Source organism: Felis catus, chromosome B4, assembly GCF_018350175.1.
Source record: "Felis catus isolate Fca126 chromosome B4, F.catus_Fca126_mat1.0, whole genome shotgun sequence".
Lineage (NCBI taxonomy): Eukaryota > Metazoa > Chordata > Mammalia > Carnivora > Felidae > Felis > Felis catus.
The window spans coordinates 18,911,320-18,924,166 of NC_058374.1; positions in this window are offsets into that span (position 1 = coordinate 18,911,320).

Sequence of the window (12,847 nt, forward strand, 5' to 3'; positions counted from 1 at the left end):
CACTTTTCTTTTTGGCCAGGAGGGACTTCTTTTCCTCATTTCGAGTGGGTTTTTGAAACACGGTGCAGCTTTAGAGCGGAGGGTGCCAGAAAAGTGAGCCTGCCACGTGCACAGAAACAAGAGGAGCTTGTGGAACCTCCTGGCCCAATTGGTACCCTCAACTCCCTGCGGCCGCAGCCGCTGGAAGGGGCCAATCAGACCTCCAAACAAGCTCAGACCCACATCCGTCTTTCCTCTCACGTACAACCGTGTGCCCGAAAAAAATCTGAAATTACCATCACACATGATCACAGAGTAGGCTCCCCTCGGCGTCTTTTGACCTAAGAACCGTTCTGGCTGTGTTTCCATCTATCCAGTTTCTATCCATCCAGGGGCAGGGCCTCGCCAGGTGCGTCTGCGGCTGCCGGCCCGGCCTTCACTCGGGTATCCCCTCTGCCACCTTCTTCTGGAGTCCCGCGGCTAGTGGCAAGCACTGGGGTGTTCTCGGAGGAGCCCCGCGTCCCTGCTCTCCGGCATGCTTTCCGGGCAGCCCTTCTCCACTCAGAGCACAGCTAGCAAGGGCAGCGGGCCGAGATGGGCTTCGGCTTCCAGAGAAGGAAAATGGGGAAGAAGGCGAAAGGAACTGCCGTGAGCCCTAGGCCTCCAGCCACGGAAGTGGAAGTGACCCACGGCGGCGCAGGCACAGCCAGCCTAGATGGCGCCCGCGGCGTGAGGAACCGGAAGCACCACGTGCGCACGCAGCGCGGAGTCCCGCCCTCGGCCGAGGCCTCGCCTTCCTCAGCTCAGCTGGGAGCCGCAGGGTCAGCTTCGCGCCTGCAAACGCCGTGTTGCACAGCTCCTCGGAGCTGGTGCCGGACGAGGACAGCCACCTCAGGGTGGCTTGCGCTGGGTGCCCAAAGCGGTGAGACGGCAAGCTCCTCCCGCTCCCTCGCGGCAGATCCGGGACAGGGGACCATGTCTTGGTGTGGCCTAGGCCCGGACGATGGTTGAGAGGGGCAGGCCAATCCCAAGTAGTCACCTGCATTATGTAGTGGGTGGCCTCCACGCCCTTGCAGAAGTCCTACTGGAGCCGATCGTTCACCTGTTGCCGTAGACACCTGTCCACGTGTCCTCTCGTCCCAGGAGCCTGACCCGTGGTCTGCCTGGCTCGCAGGTGTCCCTACCTGGCTGGTATCCTGAGCGCTGCTGTCTCCGCTCCTGCCGGCACCTGCGTCTGGACTCCAGTTAAGTATGCAATACAACCTATAACCTTGGTTCAAGCCTTGAGACATTGTGTTGGTGCTTCCCATGTAAATATAGTGATAGCTGTATGGTCTGAGGAAGTTGGTGTAGGGAAAGGTGGCTAATGCTACTAATGTGGCAAATAAGCAAATATTTAAAAACATGCTAAGCAGAAATTTTAAATTGCGTCAGCTCAATATTCTGCGGGAAAAGCCTGCAGTTCAAGTATCTTGTCTAATTGATACACACATAACCAGCAACATTTGCTACATGTTGCAGCTCCTACAAAGTTCCACTCTAAAATTCTCATTGAAATTGAAGGATAATTTTGTTCTTTCCAGTTATGTTATTGTTACTGCTGCTGTTGTCTGATTAAGTGGCTACAATTATGTGCTTCAAACACCAAAAAGCATTGAAAGGTATATAGTGAGGGGACACCTGGGTGGTTCAGTCGTTGAGTCTCCAGCTGGGCTCAGGTCGTGATCTCATGGTTTGTGAGTTCCAGCCCCACATCGAGCTTTCTGCTGTCAGCCTGTGTCAGCGCAGAGCCGGCTTCAGATCCTCTCTGTCCCCCTCTCTCTGCCTCTGCTCTGCTTGTACTCTTTCTCAAAAAAAAAAAAAAAAAAAAAAAGACATATAAGTGAGAAGTCTCTGTCCCCAAAACAGCCAAGTCACCCCTCTCTCCCATCTTCTCAGTCCCATTCACTCTCCCCAACACGAGTAACCACCATTATTGATGCCAACTTTAAACACTTACATAAAATAATTAGAATTTGAACATTTAGTCACTTGTAGGATAAAAATGATGAAGTTTTTTGTTAATTCAGAGGAGTTAATTACAGAAGAAAAGTCCCTAGAAAAGTGGGGGAAGGAAAGGGATGTAGGAACAAGTCAAAGGACCAAATCTTGGTTAGAGCCATCACCTTTAACAAATTCTTCTTAGAGAAGAAATTATGGCACTTCAGGTTGTGTGTGACTACTGCTGTCGTTTTTATTTTTACAAAGAAAATTCAAAACACTCTGAAAATTGATGGCATTGGGTTTATGCACTGTCAATTTCACATTGTAAAAATTTCTCACAGGACGTAATGTCAGAATTCTGTCACCACCTTTTTTAGTTTGTAGACAAGGAAACAAGTAGCTCATTGGCATTTATGAATCTTCTAAAGTTTTTATTCCTTTGCTTCCAATAAATGAATATTATAAATTCTAAATAAATAGTTACATGATAAATTTGGTCACCTCTGTAAGCTAGGAATAATCAATATAATTTAAATATCCTGACTGACAATTATAAAAATGTATTTGTTTAATGAAAGTAATAATCATGTATCAAGAAAGATTCAATATTAATAAATCAATGTAAAAAAATTTTCAGATTTTGGGAGGGGATAAAGTAAGTAAATATAAATTGCAATACTCTTCAGTTCCTAGAAAGACCTATTTATATTATTTTATTGACTGAGGCATTGTCAATAACCAAAACTAGTGTTTCTTATTCTGCTCAGAGACCATTTATTTATACCTGCCCCCGCATCTACCACAGAGCCTAGCACATAGTAGGTACCAAATGAATTTTTGCTAGGAGACCAATTATATATATCACAAAATTATTTTTATTTGATATTTAATATCATCCAGTGCTTTAAGGGGTTTTAGTACAGAGATACCATTTGTTTACTGTATGAAATTAATCCAAAATGGAAAATGTTATAGTGATTTTTTCAGTTTCATATTCCATTAAGTGCATAATGCAATTAGAAAACTACAAAAACAAGCAATTAATACCATTGCCAGAATGAGTTCATTCCATAGAGCACTCTGTTTCTTAGTTTGAGATTTTTTTCCACAGGAGAGTGGGGAACGGATGGATCGTGGGCACACTGCAACGTACTTGCCCAAACTTTTCTTGTGCTTTCTAATTCTCCTTAAAACGTTTGTTTTTTTTCATGTAACTGCATCTGGCCTTCATCACTAAAAATCACTGCCATGATTACCAATTAAAACTCCGCGTCTTGTCTTCACTGCCATCCAGTTCGTACCTTGTCTTTACTATCCAGCCGAAGTCCTCCATCCGGCAGTCCTTCCCTCCAGCACTCAGCTTGCAGCAAACTCTCCTCTGAACTCACTCACCGTACAGGTGCCATTCTTTATATCTTGACATTGTTGGCTAAGTTTTCCATGCACACACTGGACCATTCTGGTTAGACTGATGAGAAGAGTAAAAACAATCACATAGGTGTTCAACCTTGTTTTGTATGTAACTGGAAACTGAGGCCCATCCAGAGAGATTAAGCAGATAGCCCAAATTCATAGCCTTACACAGCAGGAATGAAAACCTCTTGTTTCCCATTGCTTCTGCTTTGTTTTGCATACCTAGTGAATATGGGTCTTTGCATGTATCTTCATGCCCATGTGCTAAGCATGGTGCCTTGTATATATTACATTCTGGGGTTTTTGTTGTTTTGTTGTAATCTTGATATAAAACATGCATCCCACTATAGATTTTAAAAATACTTGCTCAATGATTTGATAGAGAGATGTTTGTGCTAATGCACTCCCACGTGATGAACACATAGTTGTTTTTTTCAAGGCTCTTTGGCAACCGTCTGTCTATATGTTTTGACAGTTTCCCCACAACTCATTCATTTGATGAAACAAATTCTGTGTCAGAACAGATAGAAATGGGGCAAGAAGCTTAGAAAATTGATACAATTTACAATTTTTTAAAACAGAATAAGGCGCATTTTTATAACCCCATGCCATCCCTCTCTACCACACACAACAAAAGAACTGGAGATATATACACTCACACTGTACTTAAAACTGTAGCACAAGTAAATACATACAAAAGCACCTGGAGTATATGGGGAACAGGGGGAAAGGTAAGGGATCCTGGCAAAAAAAAAAAAAAAAAAAAAAAAAAAAGAGTTCACTGCTCTACAATAAAGTTATTTATTTGAATCTGTATCCAAAAAAAAAAAAAAAAAAGTGTTTCCTTTTAAATATTCACAAGATGTTCTGACATTTTGAGCCAAAAAGGGAGATCTTTAACAGATGCTGGGCCAGAGACAGGACACCTACCCTCACACCTGCCCTTCACCCTCCACTAGTAGCACATTCTTTCAGTAATGCATAACTGAGGAGAGTATTGTGTCCCAAGTGCTAAAAAACAGATTGCCGAAATTCCCGTTTGCCACTACCTTTAATGAAAGTCAAACTTCATTAAGTCTAGACACTTTGCAGTTCCCTCCTAATGAGGCATTTTTTTCCTACCACAAGTCTTAAACCTGAAGTCTTTGGCAAAGTTGCATGGGAGAGTCAGGAACTCAAGCAGATAGCTTCCGAGGTTGGATCTTAACCCCATAGCTACCAATGAAAGGCTTGAGGCATCTGCCATCACCTAGGCAGGGGATGGGAGGGTGCACAGAAGAGATGGTCTAAGTGCGACAAAAACGTTAAAACTTATGCAAGTTGCTACAGCAATGTCAGACTCTGAATGTGTGCCCCAGTTTCCCTCCACTGGTCTCACCTGTGCCTCATTTCTCACTCTTCTTCTGGGCGGCTTTCATACTACCTGACCTCAAGGCATTACCACCAGCCTTACAATTTATTTGTCTCCTTTCACATGGGTATTGGGTGGAATCTTATGACCGAGGTTTCCATTTCTTTTTCCACTCTCTGTGCACAAGAAAGAGTTGAAATTGCTTCCATGCTAGTAGAATATCTGCCTTAAAAATCAGGAAATAACGGAGAAAGCCTTTTTGGATATTGAATCTTGCACATTCAAGCCCCACAGCAACCCTAGTTTCCAGTGCAATGCTTGCTTGTGTCTTTGAGCTTGTCCAACTATCTTGCTTACACGGTAGTAGTAATAAAAATAATAATGATGGTAATTAACATGTATTGAGGACTTTCTAAAAGCTAGATACTAAGCATATACTTTTTTACATATATTAACTGATTAACCCCTGTGTTAGTCAGCGTCCTCCAGGTATATACCTCCTATTGGTTCTGTTTCATAGTATGTGTATTATGAAAAAAATAGATCATGTGATTTTGAAGTCTGAGAAGTCCCATAATGTGCTGTCTGCAAGCTAGAGACCCAGGGAAATCAGTGATGTAATTCATTTTGAGTCCAAAGGCCTGAGATACAGGGGAGCTGGTTGTATGAATCCCAGTCTGAGGGCAGGAAAAGATGAGATCCCAAGAAAAGGGACAAATCCTTCCTTCTTCTGTCTTTCGTTCTGTTCAGGCCCTCAGTGGATCGGATGATGCCCACACACATTGAGAAGTGCAGTCTCCTGAGTTCACCAATCCCAATGCTAATCTCATCCAGAAATATCCCCACAGGCATTCCCAACATAGTGTTTAATCTTGGCCCCCTATGGCAAGATTCAAACTCAATCTGTCTCTAGAGAAGGTACTCTGAGCCATGAGACTTAGCTGCCTCTTACAGTGTGCATTTTGTGATAGTAATGATAATAAATGACAATATATTTTTAAATGAGTTTAACTGATGCTCTAACATACATCATTTACACTCTCTCTCCTGGTTCCTCTGAATAGCAGCACCCTCATGGAGATGGCTGCCTGGAGCTGGAAGAATGGGCTGTAGCTATGGGCGTTAGGTATTCTTGTTAAATCTCAGGCATTTATCTATTAACAATCTCTATATATTTGAATATAAAGTAGTATTACAATCTGAGTCTACTCCAAAGTGTAACTGGAGTTCTTCCTTCTCCCTCAACATGATACTATACAAGGGAATCCACTCTTTACCTACAAGTAGAAAACCTGAAATTTGATTATAGGAAAAGAGCATAATAATGCAAACTTGTTTTTTTTCCCCTTCCCTTTGAACTTCATCTTTCCTATGGAGACAAAGATTATTAGAAAACTTTTTTTGTTTCATGTGTAAAACTTACTGGCTTTCATATTTCATAAATTTGAATCTTCTGAATTTTTATGGCTTGGTAGTTCTCAGGGAAGTGCTTACTTTTGTGTTTGTTTTTCTGAGAGAATTTAGAAGAAGGAAATACTTTAATTTGTTATGTTGTCACACTTTCTAAGCGTTTTAATTTATTCTTTAGACCCCATTATTGTGAAGCTGGAAGCCTTATTATTTTAGGGACATATTTAAGTTTCTCTATTTTTCTCTCTTGGCACCTTCTAACCTTCCAGAGTTAACTTTAATACTCCATTCCTGAAATTCAGTGAAAAGTATTTAATTCTTGGTTATCCCCTCTAGAAACCAATTTAGTAACCAAATGCACATATTTTCACTTCTACTACCTCATTTATCTGGAATTGTCAAGGAAAAAATAATCAGAATAAGAAAATTCCCAGAAACTTTAAGCTTTCTAATTTAAATATTTAGAATTTGAAAAATATATGTGATTGACAAATATTTTCTTGCTTTAAGAAAGATATGTGAATCACAGTCTAACCATTTTGGGTTTCTTAGTTTCATTAAAGGGAAATATTATGGAGTGCTGAAATAATATGACTAATAATACAACTGTGATCTCATTGATAAGACTCCTCCTTCTCACCTTAAATTCAACAAAATGTATTCAACAAACTTATTTAATGAACACCTGTAATACTGGATCCTATATAAGTTGCTACAATTGCAGAAATGAATAAGACAATTCATGTAAATATCACTCAGATCAAAACATCACCAGCACTCAGAAATATCCCTCATGGTTTTTTTTCCAATCATTAGCCTTGCCTTCTTCCCAAAGGTAACTAATCTTTTGACTTCTTGTGTCTTTTTGTTCAACATTTTATTTGTGACATTTATTCATTTTGTCGAATTTTACAACAGTTTCCATTGTAAAGTATTGGATATAGGGATATATCAAAAATTATTTATCCGTTTTACCATTCATGGATATTTTTGGTTTGGAGTTATGTGAGTAATGCTTCTCTGATCATTCTTGGATATACCTCTTGGTAAACATATATATACATTTTGCTAGGTATGTGCCTAAGAATAGAAACACCATGTATGAGGATAAATGGATGTTTAACTTTAATACAAATTGCCAATGAGCATTCTGAAGTTTCTGTATTAATTTATTATCCCACCAACATAGCAATTTCTGTTGTTCCACATCTTCTCTAACATTTAGAATTGTCATCTGAAATTGTATATATTCTGTTGTATAACTCATGAGGTTTTCATTTGTATTTGCCTGATGAGTAAAGAGGTCAAGACCTTTGGCTATAAATTTTGGCCATTCAGTTACTCTCTTATAGTTTATGTTATGTTATGTTATGTTATGTTATGTTATCTTATTTTATTTTATTTTCATTTCATTTTATTTTATATTTTTTAGAGCGAGCAAGAGAGCAAAAGAGAGAAAGTAAGTTGGGCAGGAGCAGAGAGAGAGGGAGAGAATTTCAAGCAGGCTTCATGCCCAGCACAGACTCAGTCTCACAACCGTGAGATCATGACCTGAACTGAAATCAAGAGTTGGATGCTTAACCTACTGACCCACCAGGTACCCTTATTTTTCTTTTCTCTTTTCTCTTATAGTTCTTAATCAGACTTACTACTAAATGTTCTATTGGGTTGCCAGACTCTTATTGGTTTGTAAAAATTCTTTAAATATTTTTCATTAGAAACTCATTGTTGGATACATATGTTGCAAATGCTTTTCTCCACTGTCTCACTCTTAGTAGTCTTTGGATGAACAAAAATTTCTAATTTTAATGTGTTCCTTTTTATCAGTCTTTTTCTTTATGACCAATGATTTTTGCATCTGATTTAGGAAATATATTCATACCCAATGTTATGAAGATTTTCTCCTGTGTAATCTTTTAGAATCTCATTGTTTTATATTTAGATCTTGAATCCACCATTTTTATTTTTTTGTGAGATGAGTGAAGTAGGGGTTACATTTTTATTTTCCATTTTGCCTATGCATTTATGGACAAAAACACCTTTTTCCACAGCTCTGCAATGTTACTTTTGTCATTAGCTATTGAATTATGTCTTCATGTAACAGCATCAATAAACACCAGGGAAATACTAGTAAGCCCAAGAAAGCAAGTTGCATTAGAAGATAAAGACTGTGAGTTTGTTTAAATATAGATGAAAGCTTGTTATGAATAAGTGATAAACAGTAACTTGTTTGGGGTTACGACTCTGATGAACCTATAAAGAAAGTGAAGGTAGTAATAAAATATTCAGGACCGGGTTAATTCAGAGCGGGGATAGAGAGGGGTAGTATTAACAGGGGGCAAAAAGGAGACTTTAAAAGATGTCCTAAGTATTCATTTTATCACGATTATTTCCATACATTACCAATGCTAATAAATAGTTTCATTATCTCTTTAATATTTGAGGGAAAAAATTAAACAGTGATTGGCTAATTACCCAAGGGCAACTATACAGTTACAGTTGCAGCTTCTCTCTCTGGCAACTAGGTCCCTCTTCGTCCTTCTTCATGCTCTGCCCTTTAGGATTCTCCTTAGTTTCTTATAGCTTAGCTGTACATTTAAGAAGGTGTTTGTTATGCTTTGTTCAGCATTTCTAAGTTTTTTGTTGAGAGGCTTTGTAAGACTTGGGTGTTTCCACATTGCAGGAAACTAAAGCCCTCCCATCACCCCTTCTCCCTCTCTCCACTACCCCATCCCATTGCAGCTGTTCTTGTCAAAGATAAAATGTCTTCCACATTAGCCAGTCTCACAGATATTTTCTTTCTCTCCATTCAGTACATTTGACAACTTCCTGTATCTTGGTGTATCTTCTTTGCTGATACGAAACCACAATTTCTAAATTCTTAAACTACTTTGCTGAACTTTTATTAGCCTCATTCCCTGCCTCCTCTTGTGCTCCGACTTCAGTGTCAGGAGACCCAGGGCTCAATGCTGGACTCTTTTTTCTATCTACGCTTTTTTCCTACAAGATCTCATCAGTCCCATTGCTTTAACTTGCCCAGTGTTTTCTAAATTTACGTCTTCCACCTTTGTTTCCATTTTAGGATAAGATTTCTATATCCAGTTGCTTTACTTGACATCCTACTGAGTGTCTATAATAGACCTCTCAAATTAGCATTTTATTTATTAAAATGTTTGTTTATTTTTCTTTATTTATTTAGACAGAAAAAAAATGTGTTCACAGGGGAGAGACAGAGGGAGAGAGAGAGAATCCCAAGCAGGCTTCATACTGTCAGTGCAGAGCCCAGTACAGGCCTTGATCCCATGAAATAAGCATGCGGTAATGATCTGAGCTGAAACCAAGAGTCAGACACTTAGCCGACCCAGCTATCCAGGTGCCCCTCAAATTAGCATTTTAAAACATCGTTCTTGATTTTCTTCATCTCTCTTCCTTAAGCCATTTGGTATCAGTGGGTCTGAATTTAGCTGCGAGTAAAATATATGTATATAACTACCTATCTATCTATATATATATATACATACATATAGATAGATAGGTAGTTATATATAGATAGTTATATATAGATGGTTATATAGTTATATAGATAGTTATATATAGATAGTTATATATAGTTATATATATATATATATATATATATATATATATATATATATATATATATATAGTTTCTCTTATATGGTGAAGGTCTGCGTTCAGAGATATTATGAAGTCTCCTTGGTCATCAGGTTTCTTTTTATGTTTCTGATTCACTGTCTTAGCAGGTGCTTCCATCTGTCAGATCACTTCAGTATCCATGGTTGTCTTGGCATGCTGCCCATCCTGCCAAAGTTTCAGGAGGGAAGTCGGGAAAGATAACAGGGTGAAAAGGGCACATCACTCAGATTGAAGCAACCTTTCCAAACTCTTACACAGTATTTCCAAATATATCCCTTTGGCCAAAGGGCACACACCTAGCTACAAGGAAGGTAATGGAAAAATGTAGCTGGACCTGTTTCCATCATTAATAAAATTTGAATTGTGTTACCAAGAAAGAAGGGAAAATTGGTACTTTGTGGCAAGTAGAGGTTTCCTACTCACTGTTTTTCTTTTAATCCTTGCCGTCTCAGTAAATAGAACTATCATCCATCTGTCTATTCAAATAAAAACCCTAGGACCATTCATGATTCCTTCCCGAGTCCTATCTGTCAGATAGTCCTCTTAGTTCTCTTTCAAAGTATCATCTTGAATCTATCATCTTTTCTCCTTCTTTTCTTCTGCTCGCTTAATATAAACCATTCTCATTGCTTGGGTAGATACATTATTGCAGGGGCCTCCTGTAGGCTTTTCTTCTGCCAGTTTGGATCCCCTGTCATCCTTATAGCAGTCAGCCTGCCTGAGCATCCTGTGTTCTTGCCCTCTGTTCACCTTTTCTAGCCACAAAAGTTTCATACACATCAAGTTCTTTCCACTTCCGACCTTTGTGCCACCTCCTTCTACCTGTTTCAGGTTTTGTTTGTTTGTTTTCTCTATGGTCTGTCTCCCACCACTGAAACATAGGCATCATGAAGACAGTGCCTTGTTGGAACAACCCCCCACCTGCCCCATTTCACTCACACCTGGAATAGGATCTGCCTAAACCCTGGTAGTGCTCAATATTGTTGAATGAACAAGTGCACCTCTTATTTGTGAGGCTATGAGGGTTTTTTTTTAATTATTATTTCTTATTATGGTTTATACTATATTTTGAATATTCTGTATCAAACATGGATTGCTTCTGAATGTTAAAAAATTTCTTTTAGTGACACCATTAAATAATTTGTAATATATAATTGTGAAGTCCAAAGTTAAATAGTTAAAGTCTACTAATATTTTGCACCAGCACTTATAATATGTAAGAAATGAGCTAGGAACGTCAGGTAGCAAACAAATTAGGCATTCATCGTAGCCTCAAGGAGTTCACAATCCAAAATGGGAACTAGAGAAAACTACATTTTCTGTATTTTAGCCCAGACTTTGGTAAGCATTAACAAAGATACATAAATTAGATGTGAGTTACTACTATAAATGCTATATAATCTGCCCCCACACTTTATGCAGCAGTATATTATACTAGATATAATCATGACCTTCCGTGTAGTTGCTGTATAGACCAATTCATGTAGTCACTTTTTCTCACAGTAAAAAGTTCCTTCCATCCCGATTCACCTTTTTTGTTAGTACTTACACCAAGAGCAAATCGAAAACCAAAAAATACCAAAATAACCCACAAAAAAGCAAACAAAGCAATGAATAAAGAAAACCACCCTCTCTGAAGCAAGTTTCCAAGCATTTCTGCCATTACTGTGCAGTTATTGAGGAAGTTCCTTTCCAAGACTCTGTCTAATTTAGGGATTGTACTTAGCTTACTTCAGAGAAAGTGAGCAGTAAGTGATGTATGCTGATTAATCTGCCTTTTTACAAGGTAGCAGCCTCAGTAAAAGACACCTTTAGAAAATCAAAGCAGAAAAACTTTAAGGACTCCACGGTGCTCTAAAGATAAGGTATAAGTGAATTCAACAAGGAAACAGTTAATAGCTCTAGTTTATCTGAAAGAATAAATGCTTCATGATATTGAAAGATGTTTAGTAAGCTGTTTATTTATAAGAACCAAGACTAATATCATATTAAGCATTGCAAAATTTAGTAATGTTATGGTGCTATTTTAAATTAGCTTTGATGATTCTTTCATCTTTTATTTTTCCTAGTTACTTCTTGACAGGTATTTGTAGCTACAGTTTTATTAATATGAAGCATTCTCAGAATTCTAGGTATAAACTACTTAATAATAATAGATTCCATTTATTGTGAAACACCGTACAATGCAGAGATTAGAATATAGTTAATATCTTATTCTTCCTATATCCTTTATAAAGCCTGATTCTGGTTGGGTGCTTCTTAAGGAGTTAATACATATTTGTTTATTCTACTGTAATGTTGAGAAAATGCTGTATTGAGAACTGTAAATAAAATGTTATCTTAACTCTCACTTATTAGATGGAATAACCTGTTTGGTTTACATAGACTATATAACTGCTAAGGTTTCCCCAGGTGTAGATCCTTTAGTTTTCTAAGAAACGAAGGAAAGTTTCTAAGGAAACTTTCTTCTTTCCCTCCCTCTCTCCCTTCCTTCCCACTTCCTTCTTTCCTTCCTTTCTTTATCTATGAGCACATTCTCCTATTTTTAGATATATTCATCCATTCAACAAGTATTTGTTGAATGCCTACTGCTAGTATATCAGCCATTGTTCCTTACTGGGATTCAACAGTGAAGGAGATAAGAACAAGCAGTGAACAACCAAGTCTTTGCGTTCTTGTGGACTTCAGAGTTTGTAGTCCCTTGAGGGGAGACTGCTTCCTCATTCATATGTTCTTCCATGGTGCCTGGAGGAGGGCATTTACTCTGTTGATAACTTCATGGCAAACACAACAACAACAATAACAAAAAACAAAACAAAAACCACCTTAATGAATGTAGAAAAGGAAGGAAAGAAAGAAAGAGAGATGAACTTTTGACCCCTTCAGATTTGAAAAAGCAGCCCTGTCCTTGATGAATTATAATTAAAGGAACACTGGATGGCCTCAGAGAGATTAAACCAAGAGGACAAAGGGTAGGTGATCAGAGGCAGTTTGTTTTTTCACTTGTTCATCATTCTTCTATAGAAATTTCAGCATCACAAATTACACATCAGCATC